The 20,817-nt window shown below is 46.2% G+C and overlaps 1 protein-coding gene across 4 annotated transcripts in view; it reads left to right on the forward strand.

The window, feature by feature from the left end:
• Positions 1-20,817, forward strand: part of LOC147667170 (ensconsin-like) — a 652,025-nt gene that overhangs the window by 396,030 nt on the left and 235,178 nt on the right. The gene's annotated exons all lie outside the window — the stretch shown is intronic.

Genomic DNA, 20,817 nt, shown 5'->3' on the forward strand with positions numbered 1-20,817 from the left:
ATGTGGCCTGCTTGTTGTATTGCTTGTCTTATGAACAAAGACAGCAGAGACCGGTACTGTACGTATCTATTCCTTCTTCCTTGTGCCCTCTCTGGTACGTTATTTCTTGACTACTAGTTAGCTCCTCTCCCAGCATGCTGTCCCAATGCTGTCCTACCCTAGAGTGCCACCCGTCTCCCTTAAAGTCCTATCCAGCCTTTACAAAGAAAGTATCATCCAGGGTCCCAGTTGTGGATCTAGGGTGATTCTCTGCTGCTGGTTTCTAGGGACCTTACCCTGATACAGGCCCTACCCTTGCCTCTCACTTAAAGAAAGACATCACCTCTTGTTATCTTTATTTGTAAACTTATTTAGCAGCTGTAACATTACCAACACAAATGCTGTACAAGAGAGATCACAGTCCATATGGGCAATAATTCATTTTGGCTCTTCACACATGCTAAAAGGTGTGGTGTGATGTTGAAGTATGAGCTGTGGGCAAACGTAAGGAATTGTGGAATGGTAGAGACATGCATAGTAAAAGGTTATGAATGCGATCAGGAGGACACGTCTTCTAGTATGATAGGTGCTTCTTCGGTAAAAGGTGCTGTTGAGGAAGTCTTGAAGACTTGTAAGGGAAGGAATAGCCGTTTGTTCATAGGAGACAGCACTACAGTGGAGAGCAGGTAGAATGAGCGAAATTGGGGTTTTCCAGAGGGGGTTTGGTTCCTGGAGAAGGTGAAAGTTGGCAGGTGGTAGTGATCAAGTGTGTGTGTTAGACTGTTGTAAATGAATCTCTGACCCTAGTATAAATTTAAGGTATACTTTATCATTTCCTTATATAGGCATTAAAATCATTACCATATTTGGCCTAAACCATACAGCCCAAATACGGCATAGATACTTCCACTAAGCTCCAAGAATTAGCAACGTTTTCTTGGAAAAACCCGCCTTCAGCAGCCCGGGACTTCCCCCTGCTTGAATATTAAGTTCTCCTAGAACTCTTGGCGTTTTCCAAGAAATGAGCCTTTGAGTCACGTTATTAAGTCCAAACATGCATCAAACTCGGCACCTTCAAAGTATAAATATGCCTTGATTTGCCTAAACAAACACACAGTGCTTTGGAGCAGATTGACTATCTACTTGCCCGACGCCCTGCAGCAGCAAGTGCCAAAGGTAGCCGACCCTCCAGCAGACGCACTGCGAGACTCTGTCATTTCTCCTGCCGAGAAATCCAGCTCCAGTGTTTCCAGGCTACCCTTGCGGGTATCTGGGAAATCGAGTCCCGAGAACAAGATACAAGACCTCCTTTATTCTAGAGCCAAAGGTACGGAGATGATTAGACCTCTTAGAGAATTATTGGAATCAGATTCCTGGCAGAGAACTCCTAAAACTTAAGCTACTCCGCTTATACTTCATCCCTCGTACTAGACCTAGGTTAGGAACACCGGGGTAGGTGTATTTCGAAGCACCAGTTGAGTTTTTTAGTCATCCTTTTATCATTGTATGTATTTTATGTATTTTATACATTTTATGCACTTTATGGCTTAGAAACCATATCATGCTTTTACAGTACTACTTTATAATACTGTTCATGTTATATGCAGTGTACTTCATAGTAAGCTTTACTATTGTAGCAGTTTATTTTCAATGCTTGAGAAAGAAGACTGTTCAATAAATACCTTTTTATTGAAAACTCCTGTCTCTCTATTCCTCTTGCACCTCAGGTGAAACTAAGCATGCACGATTGACTGAGTGAAATAGTTATCTATTGTTTCCGGGACTCTAAAGATTTGATTTCTTATTCTTGGGAAACAAAGTTGTCATGTTTTAGGTGGTTGTCAGAAACTAATCCCTTCTTGTTTATTCAAGAAAGTTTCTAGTGACCTCTGAGCTAGCTGGCACTCACAATTAAGTCTAATATAACCGGTAGAGACCTAGTAGACCTCAGTCCTACATCTAAGCTACAGGATATATTATACCAATGCGCGGAGCCTATTGGGAATATAGGAACTACACTACAAGACGAGGGGTGCAACAAGGTCAGAGATGCAAGAAAAACAATACCCTTAAAGACTAAGGTCAGGATTTTGCATTGAGCTATAATAGTCACAAAGAGCAATTCAACTTTGAGTTGGCAGGAAGAGGTGTCCTCATGGCATGAGAATCCAGGTTACAAATCTTATAGTTTTATCGTTGAGCGAGAAATTATCCCCTGACAAGGTTTTGCAGTAGTCCAGCATGCTCATGATAAGTACATTAATCAGAATATTTTTCACTAGACAGCGGTTTGTGGTGATAGATTTTCTCATTCTGATGAGTACGTACCATGTGACTGATACAGTGGAAGATGAAAAGGAAAGAAACATTGAACACTGGTCTAATAGTGTCCCTACATTTTAGACAATAAGGAAGGAAGTTTTGATATATAGGGTGAAAGGAAATAAAATGGGATAAGATGAAGGGTTTGGGAGAGGAAGGTTGGAGTATTTTGCTTTGTATCTGAGTGATGATGGTACTTAAAGAGACATTTGGGTGTCATTGGTATGTATGTGTTAAGTGAATCAAAATGAATTAACCCCAGAGGAGAGTTATTGAATAAGTAGTGCCGGAAGCTAATAACAGAGGCTTGTAGGGCATTCTCATAGGATAAGTGGTGCACAAAAATTGGTCAGAGGGCAGACTTTGGGAAGGAATGGTTAAATATATAAGAGGTGAACCTTGCAATTGCAGAATCTACAATATTGGAGACAGGTATATTTGCTTGAAGTCCGAGTCAATTGTATTGATAGTAATTGATAGGTCCAGAAAGATGAGAATCAGTTACACTCATTTGTGGTGAATGGAGGTGATAAGTAAAGTTCAACATATGAATGACAATAGTTTCTGTACAGTGGGAGAGCAGAGTCCCTGGAGGAGAGAAATGAGCAAGTTTTGGGGAAATTGTTAGTTGGAAAGTAGTTGGAAAGTCTGTTGAAATTTGGGCTATTGAGAATTGTAGAAGGAAGACTGTTTTGTAGTTCAACAAGGATGAAGAGGAAGTTCTGGGCTTTTATTAAAGATACTGTTGCAATGAGCCAAGAATTCAGGAGGAACGGTGACAAATGTGTGATATTTTAGAGGTAGAAAGGGGTTCTTGTCCTTAAAGAGAATTTCCTGCAGGACTGAATTCCTTGGTACATGTGCAAAAGAGAACACTCTACTTCTCTGGCACTTCACTCTTGTAAAGTCACCTACCGATGTCCTTCAGTAGAAATCTCTAAGTTTTACTGTTGACATACACTTCATTTTGCAATGCCGGATTGTCATAATCGAAATATGCCTGTTACCAATTTTACCTTTTCAATAAATTAAAAGCTATAATTCCTGAACAAGGCTTTAGATCTGTTTCCAAAGCTTTTCACTTCCTATCCAGTGGCTCGGCTCTCCCCCTCCCGTCTTCCCTACGATTTGCAAATACTTATTCTCTCTATACTGTATTTCTGGTATTGATAGTTTGCTTAGATTTTACCACTTCATTGCTTTTTATAAACCTATAATAGTTAAAGTAAACCCTCATTTGACTGTGGTATGTTTGAATTAGAATTCTTTTCAACATCAACCTAGAATATTAATTGCTTATTTTCTTGGTTGATTGTAAAGCATTCTGCTCCCTTTGTACTGAAGTTTGCAGTGTTGAAATACTATAAATTGGACAAAACTTAAAATGTACACATGCTATTTTTTAAATTAGTTTTCAGTAAACAGTGAGCCTGCACAGTTATAGAGGGATGGAAGTGTGCACGTGTAACAAAAGTAATCATATATACTCCACACACCGAGAAGGACAATTGACAGTTCCATAGCCACATGGTATTCGGACCAGTGGGACAGGCTTAGTTTAGCCCATTTCAACTGCAGGGGTCTACAGAGACCCATACTAGGAGTTAGGGTGTCACTATTGCCCCCTTATATTCCAGTACAGTCATGTTCTAGCCACACCATGGTATTCACCCCTTCGTCCCCAGAGTTTATACTGCTTTGGGCACCTTTTCCTTGATATAAGTATTTTTCAGCAGCCATGTGTTAGTCAAGCTCGAATTTCCACTCATTTGCTTTGAAGGGATCTATAGCCCTGCCGGACAACATTGACTCTTGTTATCATACCCATGTTATCTTGCAGCTCAGATATTTGAAAGAAGTGTCTTTGCTCCAGATACTCAGCAGGAAATGTTTGACATTGTTCATGGAAGTTTCTGCCACCCATACCAAACTACACCTGGTTCCCTCCCAGAAGGTTTGTAAGTGGGAATAAGATCATAGAGTGTATAAGTAGATTCCCACCTAGCCACGTTCTCTGAGACAGGGATCACAGTGACTAATTTGACCCTCCGAGTTCTCCTATAGTAGATTCTGTGTAGAATATTAATTCACTTAAGGGCCTGCTCCAATCCGAGTTATCCCATTCATTGCAACATATTTTTCACTCTGCTCACTCAGTGTATCTGGTGAGTTTTTGGTCTTTTTATATATGTAGGATATCCTTCTTTTTATGTGGGATATCATTCCTTTGGTCCAACATCTCTACCAGACTGCTATTTCCTAGCAAGGAGCTATGCTCTAGGATGGTATTGCCTGGGACATTCACTGCCTTGGTGGCCACTGCTTCATATTGGCTTTTATGATGCTAGAAAGATACTAAACCATTTCAATCCCCAACATCTGCCAGCCTGCTGATTTCTACTGGATCCCATCTATAAAATCCTTCCCTCTAAATAGAATGCTTTCCCACAGGGGATACATTTTATCATAGTCCATGTTGTCATAGTTTTAGTACAGACCAGATACCTGTTAATGATTTTCCATACCTTGACCGCTGCAAACATGCTCAGGAAGTTTCTTAGCACTCTTCTTACTATAAAGGGCTATTGGGTAACCAACCCTGGGGGAGTCATATCAAGCCTGCCTATCATGAGGGAGGGTTCATCCTGGCAGTGGAAGACCATTCACTTGCCACCACTAATTGGGCCATCCAGTAATATATGTGAATCCTGGGCATTGCTACATCATACACCTCTCAGAAATCTGCAGAGTGCCACCATCCCAAAGTGACAAACGCAATTCAACTTCCTACCATTTGAAAAATGTCTGTGGAACCCATTAGGATATTTTCTGAATTAGATTGAGAAACCTTAGAGCATCATCCTGTACAGGGCTGCTCTGCCAAGGAGAGATATTGGCAATTTCCTACAATGTAGGAAATTGCCAATTGATGCACAATACCCTAAGTGGCCAAGGGTAGGCCAGACGTGACTCTCCTGCTCATTGCGCCACAGGCTCCAAGCTGTACCTCATTGATTATGACTAACTAGCCTAAAAATGGTTTGGGATGCCTGTGTTCCCTTCTGGAGGGGGCCTACTCGCCTGACTGTTCGGGATCGACTGTTCCGTAAAGTGCATGGTCAGTACGGAAGTGCATAATGCAGCCTCTGTGCAAAAGCAACAGTTGATGGACAGAGTGCAGAACAATGTCATACGTTCACCCCAGTACAGAGTTAGGGCCTAAATCCATCGTGAACCTAGCCATATGCAAATCAGTCTTTTTTTTTTTATCCAAAGACCTTTATTGCGCAATCATGAATTGACACAGCATAGAGCCTACAACCCCAAGGGCGGCTGCGTTACGTACAGTTGCCTAGTATCATTGTCAGAATAACACAGCCCTTCAGCCGACATCCCGGAGGTCCGGCGGCGTGGTAAAGCAAGGTGTATACAGAGTAGTCAAATTCGTGTTCCGGATAGTTTACAGGTCTATGGTTTTTCTTTTTTTAAAACAAACGTTACTGTTCGAAGCAGAGGAAATATTTATCTAAACAATCGCAGTCAGTAATCTCGTCATAGAGCACATACAGCACAGCAGCAACCACAATCACGATCACTGAGGGATGGTAGGCCTGGTCATTTCCATATCTGCTGATGGGGAAGTACATAATTCGCCCCTATAGGCATTCCATCGACCCCATTTCTTATCCCAGACTCCGGGGTATCCCCTAATTTTGTAAACCCACTTTTCAGACAGCATGCGCATGTCCATTGCAGCTACCCATCTAATCAGGAGCGGTTTGTGTGGTGAGCCCCATTACATGGCTATTTCACGCTTCAATAGGAGGAAGCTTAGAGCCGCCCACCGCTGTTCTATTGCAGTTAAATCTGTAGGGTCCCATACGTTAAGAAGAGCACATTTGGGGGTCAGAGGGACCGTTTTCCCTAGAGCATCAATCATTTTCTGGACGGCGCGATTCCAAAGGTCTTGGACCGCTGGGCATTCCCACAGTATATGATAGAAGGTAACTGTTAGGCCACAATGCCGGAGGCAGAGGTCAGATGGGCGTCGGCCTACTCTGGCTAGAAGGGGACCAGACATGTATGTTCTGTGCAATATTTTTTGCTGTATTAATCTGAATCTATGGTTGATGGCTGACTCGCGTGGGGACATCAATGCTGACTGCCAGTCCACATCATCTAGGGTACCGACGTCAGTCTGCCATTTATCTCGCAGAAGGTGAAAAGTGTTTGGCATATTGTTGCACAATGTACGGTAAGTGTAGGATATTGCTTTGGCCTGAAGGGGTTCTGATAAGAGTCTGTCCTCGAGGGGCGAGAATTGTGAGAGAGGCGAGATCCGGGACGTTGGTAAGTATGGCGTGTTTAATTTGGAGGTATCGGAAAGTCTCGTATGTGTTTTGCAGCTCTTTGAATGTCAGTAGTTTGCCCTTGTGGAGCAAGTCGCCAATAGTGGATATGCCTAATGTGTCCCATTTATCAAAGCCTCTGTAATGACAGAGGGTGCCTAGCTTGTATGAGTTAGAAAAGGGGGTGGTGATGAACAGAGTGTCTGAGTTAAACAGACCACTCTTACCCAGTCCAAAGATCAGGGCTTGATCCATCACCGTTATTTATCTCACTGCCCCATCCCAGCTCAGAACCTGGCTATATGCAAATCAGTCTGTCCCTGGCCCAGTGCATCATGGGAACAGGGCAGACTAAACTACCAAGCCAATTCTTCACCAGAAAGGAGACAAGCTACCGGGGACCGGTTTCTGGCATTTCAGCCTTCTTCGGCCCGGCTTGCTTGAATCCTGATGGAGCAGTGAGAAAGGGACTCATGTCTGAGTATACCCTGCCACACCTATAGTGGCCAAAAACGATTTAGAAAAGGGGGTGGTGATGAACAGAGTGTCTGAGTTAAACAGACCACTCTTACCCAGTCCAAAGATCAGGGCTTGATCCATCACCGTTATTTATCCCCGGGAGCTTGTTTCCTTCCCAGTGTAAGAATTGGCTTTTGTAGTTTGGTTTGCCCTGTTCCCATCATGCACTGGGACAGGAACAGACTAATTTGCATACAGCCATGTTCTGAAACTGGGATGGTGCAGTGAGCTAAAAAACGGTGTTGGATCTAGCCCTGATCTCTTGACTGGGTGAGAGTTTTCTGCTTAATTCAGAGACTCTGTCCATCACCACCCCTTGTTGTAAATATTTTTGTCCACCCTAAGCGTGGAAGGGTATACTCAGATGTGAGTCCCTTGCTCATTGCACCATCAGGATTCAAGCAAACCGGGCCGAAGACGGCTGTAATGCCAGAAACCGGTCCCCGGGAGCTTGTTTCCTTCCCAGTGTAAGAATTGGCTTTTGTAGTTTGGTTTGCCCTGTTCCCATCATGCACTGGGACAGGAACAGACTAATTTGCATACAGCCATGTTCTGAAACTGGGATGGTGCAGTGAGCTAAAAAACGGTGTTGGATCTAGCCCTGATCTCTTGACTGGGTGAGAGTTTTCTGCTTAATTCAGAGACTCTGTCCCTCACCACCCCTTGTTGTAAATATTTTTGTCCACCCTAAGCGTGGAAGGGTATACTCAGATGTGAGTCCCTTGCTCATTGCACCATCAGGATTCAAGCAAACCGGGCCGAAGACGGCTGTAATGCCAGAAACCGGTCCCCGGGAGCTTGTTTCCTTCCCTGTGTAAGAATTGGCTTTTGTAGTTTGGTTTGCCCTGTTCCCATCATGCACTGGGACAGGAACAGACTAATTTGCATACAGCCATGTTCTGAAACTGGGATGGTGCAGTGAGCTAAAAAACGGTGTTGGATCTAGCCCTGATCTCTTGACTGGGTGAGAGTTTTCTGCTTAATTCAGAGACTCTGTCCCTCACCACCCCTTGTTGTAAATATAGCTTGTATGAGGTCCAGAGTGGGGTGGACAGTGTGAGGGTGTTGGCCCACCCGAGTTGTTTGTTCGCGCGGTGCCATATTGATAATGTGTGGGACATTGGGCCAATACACCGGGTACGGGAATGTTTGCCGTAAAGAGCCTCAAGGTAGCCGCCACGGCCTGTCTGATATTTCTCTAAGTGAAAGGCAGGGTTTGTGGGTGTGCCATAGATCCACGAGTTGGTGGCGACCAATTGGGTTGCCCAATAGTAGAGACGGATATTGGGGAGGGCGATATCTCCATCATACCACCCTTGCGTGAGAGAGATGAGAGCAATGAGGGGAGATCCGCGATCCCATAGAAGGAGGCGAAGGTCTCCTTCGATTAAGTTGAAATAAGAGTCAGCTATGGGGAATGGGCAATTTTGTAGGGCATAAAGGAATCGAGCATCTTAAATAGGGCAGCTCTACCTGGGAGAGAGAGGGGGAGCGTTCTCCAATGTGTGACGTCTGCGTGCAGTCTCTGGAGCGGGCCTTTGAGGTTGCGTTCATAGTACAGTTGGGGGTCCAGACTAACAAATATTCCCAAATATTTAAAACCATCTTGGGCGATTTCGATGGAGTAGCCTCGCGGGAGAGGTGGGGGTGGACCATGGAGAACATAGAGCACCGATTTAGACCAATTAATAGAGAAGCCCGAGTATTTGCCAAAGTTGGTGACCACATGTAGCAGGCTGTTTAGGGAGGACCTGGGGGAGGAGATATATACTAGGATGTCATCTGCGTATAGTGAAATCTTATCGACCGGGTCAGCATTCCATCGAAGGCCTCGGATAGAATTGTTGGTTCTAATCCAGTGGGCTAGAGGTTCAAGAGTGAGGGTGAATAACAGGGGAGACAGAGGGCATCCTTGTCTTGTACCTCTGTGTAAGGGAAAGCGCCTGGACGTATGTCCGTTGACATATACATGTCCCCAGAGATCAGTGTAAAGTAGTCGAACCCATTGTATAAATTTGGGGCCAAAGCCAAAGTGGAGGAGTACCTCGAAGAGGTAAGACCATTCGATAGAATCGAAGGCAAGTGTTGCATCGAGGGAAAGGATAGCTGCGTCTTCTTGGAGGTACGGTATCCTACTCATGACATTTTGAACACGGCGGAGGTTGAGCGCAGTGTTGTGGCCTGGCAAGAAGCCCGATTGATCTTCGTGTATCAGGGCGGGCAGAACTGCCATGAGTCTGGTGGCTAGGAGCTTGGCAAGGACTTTTACTTTAGTGTTAATGAGAGAGATAGGTCGGTAGGAGCTGCAGTCAGCAGCTGGTTTGTTGGGCTTACGAATAACCACGATCGAAGCCAATCGTTGATCCTGTGGCAAGCAGCCGACTTCACGGCTTTCTTCGAACATTGCTTTAAGTGCGGGAGGAAATCACCCGCCATACCCTTCAGGAATTCAATCGGGACGCCGTTGGGGCCCATTGCCTTGCCTGATTGAATGGCGAACAAGGCGTTTCCGACTTCCTCCGTCGTGAGGTCAGCCTCCAGCTCCTGCATCTCGGTCTCGGAGAGAGTAGGGAGCCTCATTTCAGTAAGGAGCAGTTTGGATTCTTCGGCGTTGTAGTGGGCTCTGGTGGTATAGACCCCTTCAAGGTGGGTGGCAAAGGCCTCCGCTATATCGCCCGGATCTGTGACTGTAGACTGATCTGGCAGTGTCAATTCTGGGATCCAACGGGAACCCTGCTCGCGTTTTTCAAGCCTTGCCTGCTCTGTCTCCCAGTTCGTAGACACGGGGATGGGTTTTCAAGAGCTTGGCTTGCTCCTTTTCAAGAGCCAGTGCTCTATATTCTATTTGTTTCGCCCGAAGGCGGGCCGTTATGTCGTCTGTGGGGTTCGTGTTGTGGAGGGATTCCAGGTTGATAAGGTCTGTTTCTACTTGTAACAAGTGTTCACTGTGTTTGTGGATGTAACCGTTCTTGAGAGCTAGCGCTTTACCCTTGATTATTGCCTTGTACGCCTCCCATATTGTTATGGCCGAAGCCACGGATCCCACATTTTCGGCAAAGTAGTATTCGGTGTGTTCAAGCAAGCAATCTTGTATGTCAGGGATTTTTAAGAGCCAGGGCGTGATTATTATAGGGCCGCGTGTCTTTTGGCGGTGGTGTGTGAATTGCACAGTGAGTGGGGAGTGGTCGGAGATCCCTCTAGGGAGCCCCTCTGGACGGCGAAAGAACTCTAAATCAGTTGTGGGTGAGAATAAGTAGTCTATGCGGGAGCTACTGTTGTGAGCGTTGGAATAGTGTGTATAAGACGTGTGCGGGTGGGATAGGTGCCATAGGTCTTCGAGCCCCATTGTTTGTGTAAAGTCAGATAGGCCTGAGCTCGACTTATGTGAAGGACGTTGGGGGTGCCGATCTATGGCATCATTCATCGTCATATTGAAATCGCCCTTAATAAGCAGGGGTCCCTGTGGAACGTCAAGCATTAGGCGTTGTAGGGTCTGGAGTGCGGCAGTGCCTAGGGCTGGGGGGATGTAAACTGAAATGATAGTTAGTGGCTTGCCTTCCCAGGTGGCCTCTACCACCGCAAAGCGACCGAGGGGATCGGCCCACGTTTTTGTGCATGTCAGGGCCACATTTCTTCGCACCAGAATACCGGTGCCCCTGGATCCAGAGGTGAAACCGGCGTGTAGGAGTAATTTATAACCACCTCGGTGTAGCGCTTGGCACGCATTACCCATTAGGTGCGTTTCTTGGAGGAGAACCAGGTCTGGAGAATGGCGTTTAAGATATTGCATGACCACCCCTCTTTTTATCCTATTGCCAAGACGGTTAACGTTCCACGTCATGATGGCAAGAGACGTTGTTGAGGGGGGTGTCATGGTGGCCTAAAGAAGTGAGATTGTGCACGGATCAGTGGTTTGTGGTGTATTGAGTGCTGTCTATAGAAAATGGCTCCAAGGGAGAGGGCTAACGTGGGGCATTCGCGAGGCCCAGCATGACCAAAGTCTAGGCAATAGATATATCGTGTACAAGCAATAACTGTGCACACGTCAGATTTATATTACTTCCTGATACGTCCAGAACGCGGAACACTCCCTGTTCATACGAACACTCTACCGTACTAGCTCATCACCCCACCACGCCATTTTCAGCCCTGATGAATCACAGGCTTCGTCCTGCTTGCTGAAACACGTGTCGGCTGGCGTCTGTATACTCTCTAAAGAGGAGTACATAAAGCTTTCATCAAATCAACAGCTTCATTTTCGTTTGTCCTACAACACATGTATACAAAATTGTTTATCTGACGTGTGCACAGTTATTGCTTGTACGTTCTATAGTGTTCTAGCACCACTTGCTTGAACATTAGTTAGAGGTTATAGGGTTTTCCTCTATACTGTTTGCACCGTCCTATCCTATCATTATCCATCACCCTACTCTACCCGCACCGTTTGAGCGCCCTTCACCTGTACATACCAAACCCACAGCAGATCACACAATAGATATATCGTGGTGGTATATGGTGACACATAGCTGGGATTATAAGTGAGAAGTCGCTAGAGGTAGCGCGTGGGGTCGCAGCGTGCTGCATGCCACGTTCCATGATCAAGAATTTTCTGCAACGAATAAGCAAGAACAAAAACAGAGACCAAAGGAGTCTCTATTAACTTCCCTACATTTCCCGTCCCTCCCAAACCCACCCCCTTGCTGTTTCCGCCTTAACAACCCCCTTCCCTGCGTCCCTGCCCGCGGACTTAAAACTATCCACTCCCCAACTAGGCAGAGTGCCTGTCGCCCCCCCGAACATTGATGAGGAGTGTGGAGAGCCGAAGGTGCCCTCTTCAGCCAACAACAGGATGATGTCATCTAGTGCAAGTAAAACCAACTAAGATCAACAATAGCATTCACAGGGGGAGGAGCTACGCAACGATTCAAGATGGCTGCGTAAGCTCCCGGCTCCGTCGTCCTCGACCGGCGGTCGATATATCCTGCTGTTCATCCTGTTCCACCACCGGGCGCCTGGGTGTATGAAGTCTGCCTGACACCATTGGTGCAAACCCGGTCTTTCTAGCTGCTTGGGTGACAAAGTTCTGTCGTGTTTCCTCCTGGGCCTATTTCGGGGCTTCCGCCGGGACCTCGATTTCCTGTCCACCCGGATTGCCATTGATCAACAGCGGCTGTGAGTCCGGGGTCCGGTCCGGTCCTGCGACTTTGGATTTTGAGACTTTGCATCGCAATCCAGTCTTTAATAGGCGACGAAGATATATTATCGTGACGGACGGCGATCATCCTGAGCCGCGGTCTGGGGACGCCGCCCGGAGACCTTGCTGGGGGGACGAGGTCGGAGGGCTATCCCCCGCGGCTGAAGAAGGTGCAGTGTCTGCCGGTGATGAGAGCGCCCGCAGTCTACGTCTGCTTTATGTGTGCCTAGAGCCTTGGTAGTGATCCCGGGGCTCGAGTCCCGCTTTGTCCCTGTGGCCCGGGGGATGGAGCCGACGGATGGCGCACCATTGTTGAGGTCCATCATGGCCGCCATAGGGGCGCTCCGTACCCAGTTTACCGTCACGTATGACCGGCTCGCGAAAAAGCTGGAAAACATTTGCCTAGGACCGGACGACGACCCTGCGACAAGTGACCAACATCCCTTGATACCGGTGGAGGACTTGACCCATCGCTTTGAGGTTCAAGACCGGCGCCCTGCCTTGGCTCATTTGGATTCTTTTGCCCTGAGTTACTCTGCACCCGTTATTATCAATGGTCTTCCCTGTGTGCTCCCCGTCCGGCTGACCCTCGCTGCAAATGAGCCCTTCCTGGACTCTTGGAGAAGTCGGTCTTTCCTTTCCATCTTGTCCTGCTGGTTCTGTGGGCTCCGCCATTTTGTGCCTGGTCCTTGTTTGGATTTAGCTACCCCGCACCTCCGCGGATATTTAGACTGTTTCCTGCCTATTGGGGTTCGGAGGACATGGGGCTTTGCGCGGAGTCGCACTGGCCAAGGCTGACTTAATCTGGTATCCGGCTTTAACACGTCACCATTGCTTCGACTGGACTGCTGTATTCTTTCTCTCGAACTTATTGTCACTTGGGCGCCATGTGTTTTAATGCGGATTTGATCTCGCCTGGGATCCTTCCGGGTGGTGGTTGGACTTGGTTGATGTCCTCCCCAGCTGAACGCTTGCTTTCCACTTTTAATGGTTGGATGATATGCTTTGGGGAGATCGCCAATGGTGGGGGGTAAGGGAGTCCGGGAGTGTGTTTGTCGCTTTCCTCCTCCTCTTTATATTTTCCCCTTCTGTGGGGCAGTTCCTGGGCGACAGGCACGCTGTTAGTGGGGTTGGCCGTAGCCATTACAGGTGTGCAGGGTGGTGGGTGCGGGGGGGGGGGGGTTTGTTGTTTTAGTGTATTTTGTTCTATGGTCCCTTTCTCTTTCTTTTCTGTCTGTTCTTGGGAGGGTACTCTATCTCGCCAGTAGGGTTGGCGGTCTCTTTTACTTCTCCTTTTTCTATCAGGCGTTTCCACTTGCCTATGCCTTTCTGTCCTTAGAGGGAGGGTTCATGGGATGGTGCTCTGCTAAACTATTTGCTGCTGTATTGCCTGTAGCTCTGTCGCTGCCTCGGTGACCGTATTGTTGCATAACTGTGTGAGTTTTCACCTGATATTGATTGCTTTGCGGGGTCCGTCCCCCCTCATCTCCTGTTCTTAAACTGGATGGTGTGACTCCTTTGAGAAAGCCGCCGCTACTTCTTCATCATAACTAAAAAACGAAAACCTGATTTATCCTTTTGCCCTGGGGTGCCCATGACCACGTGTGGTAGTCGTACAGCTTCTCCTTTACTTAATTGTTGTTCGACTTCTGGTTTCTTTGCTTCCTTTGCGGCCGGCCCCTGTGGTTGTGGGCCTGCACATGTAATAACTTGCATTTCTCAATAAAGGTTTAAAAAAAAAAAAAAACAATAGCATTCACATAGTAGAAGTCATTGATAATACGTAAACGTAGGCTAGTCCTGCGCCCGGAGTCACATGGAGATCAGTACAAGCGGGGGACATCGTCATAAAGCACCACTCAGCCAATCCATGTGATATTCAGCAATCAAATAGGAGTCAAGGCATGATTGAGGTAAGAGGTGGACTGTGCTTCAGTCAAATAAGTCTCTGAAGAAGAGGGCCCGATATGCACTTACCATCCAAGAGTAGAGTCTGAAGGTCAAAACGGAGAGCATACCGGTCTGAGAAGGAGTGGCTCAGCTGTTCGATCTGACTTGGGTTTTTTAGGTCGTTACTCTTCCTGCACATTGTCCGTGAACAGGTCCTGACTTTCCGGCGGCACCACTTCGTCAGAGCGATCTGCGGATTTCTTGCGCCGGTTTTGGGTGGAATTCGACTGTCGCCACCCCTCGAGCCAGTCCCAAACATCAGCAGGAGATTCGAAAAACCAGGTCTCACCCTCCTCTTCTATGCGGAGTTTAGCAGGGAATAAGATGGAGTATTTGATGGACTGTGCAAGGAGCGCCTTCTTCACTTCCAGGAAGCTGCGTCGACGGGCCTGTACTTTCATGGTGAAGTCCGGTAAGATCGTGATCTGCGCGTTGTCTATTCGTAAAGGTGGTCCCGCTCGTGCCGTTTGGATGACATCACGGTAGCAGAAGTTGAACACACGGGCCACGATGGGGCGGGGGGGAGCGCCCGGCTTCGGTCTGCCCCCCCGGAACTCTATGGGCCCTTTCTATGGAAAAATAATTGGAGAGGTGTTTTGGTTGGAGGTGTTGCAGAACCAATTTCTCCACGAAGAGGTCAGTGGCCGGCTCCTCGAGGCGCTCGGGAACACCCAGGATGCGGAGGTTGTTGCGTCTGGCACGTCCTTCGTAATCGTCAAGGAGCACCTCCATCTGGTGTTGCTGTTTCTGCAGTTGGGTCACCTGTTGCTGCAGCGTGGAGGTGTCATCGACGAGCGCCTGGGTTTTGATTTCTATGTCTTTCACCTTGGAATCCATTTTCCGGAGGTCGGAACGTAGCAGTGTCACTTCAATGTTCACCGAGTCGATGCAGGTTTTGAGTGAAGAGCGGACCCCCGCAATTGCTTCCATGATGTCGTCCAGTGTGGGAGAAGGCCTCACCTGTGGAGGGGGGGTCGCCGCTTTGAGGGTAGCGTCTGGAGCCGTATCCTTGGGTTCCCCCTTAGAACCCCATGATAGTTTGAGTTGCCTTTGGTTTGAAGGCCGGTTGCCTTTATTGGAGATTAGATTAACTGAATTTTGATAATTACAGAATAGTTACATTCACAACAGATTTGTTTGTCTCTCTTATTTTTCAGATTTTTTGTCTCCCTTAATGAGGCGAGACGTCTTTGAGAATCATCCATCTTAGGAACCTTTACAGTAATCAGGTTGTATTAGTTTAAAAAAAAAAATTTTTTTTTCCTTTTCTACACCTTAGGCTAGGACACCTTAGTGAGTGCCCACCAAGGAGTATGAATGAGTGTTTTGGTCCTGACGAATGCTGAGCCGACTTTGGGCTCCTTAGCAGAAACATGTTGACCATCTTTGTTTATTTGTCACTTTTGTGAGGACTTATTGGTTCAAGCTAACTCAACCAATCACCAGTCCATTGTTTTTTCACTGTTTTTAATTGAGTTAGAGCTACCTTCTCAAAAAAATTATTGTTTGATGAGTAGCCAACACTCTTTTTAAAGCACTTTTCCAATCACCATTTCAGTTTCTTTTCCAACTCTTAGGGACCCAATGAAGACAACTGGCTACCGACTTTTTCAGTTGGTGTCTGAGGGTCCCTTTTCTACACTAAGCACGTGCACCCTATCTCTTTACTAAATTTCAGAACTCTTAGTCGGTGTAAATTTCTACTCTGTCTACTTGCACAAACTGGTTTTGTGTTTCATCCTTTGCTGTTTATTTCCATTTGTTTGACACTCTTATGTTGATTGCAATGCCTTTATTGGAGGCCATCGCAAAATTAGCCCTCGCAGGGGGTTGTGGAGGCGGAGGACCGTGAGGCGCACTCGCTGGAGAAGGATAGGAGGGGGGGAGAAGGAGCCTCCCACCGGCGATCCCAGGGGAGACAGAGAAGCGCACCCCACGTTCTCACAATCTCAGTTCGAGAGGGGGGTCGTGATTCCCAAGGCCCGGGTGGAGGTGGCCCCGTAGAGCTGGTTGTTGGTAAGGAGCAGGGGGTCAGGAGGAATCTCCCTCTGCAGAGTCGGTAGGTTGGATGTAGGCCAGCAGCAAGCATCTTATAGGGCACTTTGGAGGGCCTCCGAGGGGATCAAGCACCACAGAGTCCCGTCCCAGCCCCTGCCAGTCGTCCCCTACAATGCGCTCAGGCAGTAGTGCTGATGAATTGGGGGGGGGGGGGGGGGGAGCAGCGTCTGTTGCAGCGCGTCCTGATAGGCCCCCGGAATCGAATTGCGGCGTCTTTGCAGGCCCCTCCAATGCACTGACCTGTCTTCGTCGTGGCCTTCCAAACCTGGGCAAGAGGCAGGCCGTCAGTTGCGGATCCAGTACGAGTCGTCTCGGTGTAGGGCAGAAAACGGTGATTGAAACCGGTGCATTGTGAAGGTTTCCGGTTGTAGGCCCGAGCCGGGGACTCGCCTAGATGTTGGCGCCGGGTGGGTGGGGGAGACCCGAATATGACGTCTGGCTCCCCACCCGTGGGGGCCACTGGCGCGTTGATGGCCTTCAGCTATGGGGAATCGCCCCCTTCAAACTCGACTGTAAGGTGTGCAGGCGCCAAGGGTCTGATACAGTCTGTGGCGGCCCGGAGTATCACTCGGCTGTTCGGTGAGTTGCGGCCGCCATCTTGGGCCAGTGTGCTCCGGACGCCGGGATTCGCGCGCGGTGATTACACTGCGGTAGCGGGCACCAGGGATCAGCCGGGGGCTCCTGGATGGGCAGTGGTATATGTCCCATCGACCCCGGGCCAGGCAGCAGCACTAGCGGAGATCTGAAGGCCGGTTGGCTTTACGGGCTGAGGAGCCGCCTCACAGCGCGACCATACTCTTCAGCATCAAGCCACTCCCTCTATGCAAATCAGTCTTGACCCTGTACCCCATGGTAACAGTCTATCCCGAACTGCCAAGCCAGGTCCTCCCAGGACTGGAAACAAGCATTCTAGGACCGGTTTCAGGCTTTCAGCCCTCATCAGCCTGGATAGCTTGATTCCAGTGGCATGGAGAGGACGGGCCTCGCGTCTGAGCATACCCGTCCCACTAGGGGTGACAAATGCAAAAACAGCAGTTGATGGACAGAATGCAGAACAATGTCATACATTCACCCCAGTACAGAGATCTGGGCCTAAATCCATCGTTATTTTGCTCACCATGCCATTCCAGTTTGGACCTAACCATTTGTAGAGTAGCACAATACATGAATTACAATAGGTTGGAATGCTATTGAGAATGATTACTTGTGGTTTAAATTTTTGCAAGCGTTCCTCCCCTTCCATTTTTGCATTTGAGGAGTTTGTAAATGTCACAATTTTATTGTTTACGGCTGTGGGGCTAGGCATCCATCTTTGCTAACGGCAAGGAATGCTTGTATGCAGGCTATTTTTTGTGGAATAGGCAAATTATTATTTGGAATCCAAACACGTGCTGTAGATTTCCCTTTTTTGAATCTTGTTAAATAAAACCCCCACATTATGTATGCTACTGTTAGTTTCATGTGAAGCACCTGCAAATTGCTTAGCTTAGGTGCAGTAAATAAGAAAACAACATTTGGGGAAAAGGTGATAACTGATCCTCATATAATGTTTAGAGTAAGGACCCTCCAAAATCAATTTATAGGTGGATGGATAACCATTGCGTGGGGAAAAAAATGTGTGCTGCTGCGCAACGTTGACCCTAACTTGGCCAAACATTGTGCTCTTTGAATCTGTGGTACTACCGTTGGTCACCATGTCCTTAGGCTAACTCTTGAAGTTGCTTAGGCAAGTGATGGAGGAGTGTTCGATTTTATGGCAAGACCAGAGGCTAACATTATTTCAATCTCCTTTAATTGCACCACTCCAAGTAGCCCCTTTAAAGATTACAGAACTTTAACAAGATTCCAATGCCAACAAAATGCCAGAAACCCCAGCCATCATCCTTCTTTTTTGCTGCTGCTCACAGTGTATGAGTGCTAGGGTACTTTGTGGGTGTTATTTTGTTGAGGCATAACAATTGTGTGTGTTAAATTTTTGAATGAATGAGTTTTGATTACATGTATTAGCAAAGATTTAATCAGGAATGTTTATTTTATGACATTAGTTTAGGTGTTTTACATCGGGTTGATTTCAATTAAGCTGCATGTAATTGGGTCCGACACGTAGAATATCGCATTTACATCAGGCACAGTATTACATGCTTGGTTACGATTTGGTTTTCATGGGTAGATTTCAGCTGTAAAAGGGAATTACCTGGTTGGTGCCAAGTCAAGTATCAGCTTCCGGAACAGGGGTTTACTTTAGGAGGGCTGGTTGCTTTGTTTTTGAGTCCTCATGTGTTTGATACAGTTTAATATTTAGGTTTAAAATTTATATTGCTAGGTTTGTGTTTTACATGGTTAAGGAATTCAAATATTGTTTTTTCCTGGGTGCAAGACAGGTGCCCTTCCTAGATGCAAACTCTCTTTTAAGTTGTCATAATGCGCTTGTGCGTAATCTGATGCAGCGCTCACCCAGAAATATCACCAACCCAGGATCTAGGTCACTCCGGTGGGGCCCATAACACCGAAGTACAACACACCTAGTCACACACGCACTTTACCCCAGACCCTTGCAAATATATATATATGTAAACAAAAATGGGTTGAGTGTATTCTCTCCTATGACAGGATACCTTTAAGCACAGATTTGTAACACCAACATTTGTTTTCATCAATAATTCTACTTAACTAATCTATGCATCAATGTACCCGACCAATTAGGTCGATGGACCAATTAGTTGAGTAAGTTGATGGTGATTGTCAAGACCAGCTTAACCTCACTACAACAATACATTGATTTGCATAATTAATTGACTCTAAAAGAATCAAGAACACCTGAAATCATTTTAAAGATTTTATATAATTAATTTGCATAAAAGAAAATTTGCATTTATTCTGTAATTGTTAATTCTCACCGAGCATTGCTATTTATTCAAGAAATAAATCAAGTAAATCTGTTAATAAAATCATGAAGAGAAAATTCAGGTTCCCATTAATTCCATTATTCTCTGAAATAAAAACATCAATTAATCTTTGGTCATGTACCTGAAAGAGAATTCTTCATGAAAAGATCAGAGAACCATAGTTAAAAAACACATGCATTTAATTCTAAAGATTTCTACACTAAAACCTTCCTACCCAGCACTAAACCCCAACTATACTTACTAACCCAGGCCTCCTCGGATGCAACTCTTTCCCAGGCTTAGTGTCCCTCAGGGGTTATCAGTGAGCCTTCAGGCATCGTTTCAGGCTCCCAGCATCTCTGCAAACAGCTGCAGTGCAATCAGAATCTCTCTCTCTGCGTTCAGCTTGTCTCTGACAGACCCCAATTTTGGTGTGATATTTATACTGTATTTGCCCTCAAATGTTTCAAGTCTTGCCGTTTCCCTTTCTCTGATTGGTCATGACATTGCAATTTTTAGCTCTCAGGATGTTTGTTAATCGACAATGTATTTTTTAACTTTCAGGATGTCCATGAATAAATAACTTCCTGATTAAAAAGCTGACAGATACAAATTTGACTGTCCATGCATTTCTTAACTTCCAGGATGTCCATGAACAACTTTGTTTGACAAACTGATAAATACAAGTTTGACTGTACCGGTTCATCATTAGGCCTTTAAATGTTCATTTTCAGTGATTCAGCTGTTTCCACATGGTCATTAATGGAAGGCATTTGACTTTTATTCTTGGCAGACATTCAGCTGTTCTTGTGGTTATCATTTTGGCCCACAGCCACTCACCAGCGTTCATATCAAATGGCCTCGAATATAGTCAGCTACAGTTGCAAAGTTTTCAATGAAGCACATAACATGGACGAGCTTCTATCAGGAAAATGATGTAAACTTTTTCTACTGCGCAGAACCGGGAAAAGCGAAGTCATTTTGGAATTGGCAACCAACCAAAACTACGATAAACACAAAAAGAAAATGTAAATACACAGAATATAAGTGTTTTCTGTCCCCTCCACCCACCAGTGGTAATATTTATCCTTTAAAACTGTTACCTAGCAGAAAAGCATCACACTGCAAGCCATTAAAAATGAAGCAGAAAAGCAGCATGCAGTGTACAATGTGCATTGCAACATAGACATGCATTATTATACCACTTAAATGCACAAAATAGATTAAACCTGCGTTTTACATCTTTAATTAATATGTTAATCAAACCGGTTAGTGCAAAGCATTTCCCACATGTAATGTGTGTGTTGTTAATAATACACAGCATTCAAAATTAATATATTACTTTGTTATGGGGGTGATTGATCTGAATGGGGTACACACAAAATCTTCTGTACCTCGCGCCATCAGTAAGCACGTCCCAGGGGCCATATTGTTTGAGGACTAGTCTGTTGACAGCTCTTTGGTGGGCCTACGTTACAGATGATTAGCTGGCTTTGAGCTTGAGTGGACACCATATGCGTTTACAGTGCGGTGTATCGCAGGGTTTTGTTCTTCAGTCTGC

This window comes from Lissotriton vulgaris, unplaced genomic scaffold (assembly GCF_964263255.1).
Source record: "Lissotriton vulgaris unplaced genomic scaffold, aLisVul1.2 SCAFFOLD_1069, whole genome shotgun sequence".
NCBI lineage: Eukaryota > Metazoa > Chordata > Amphibia > Caudata > Salamandridae > Lissotriton > Lissotriton vulgaris.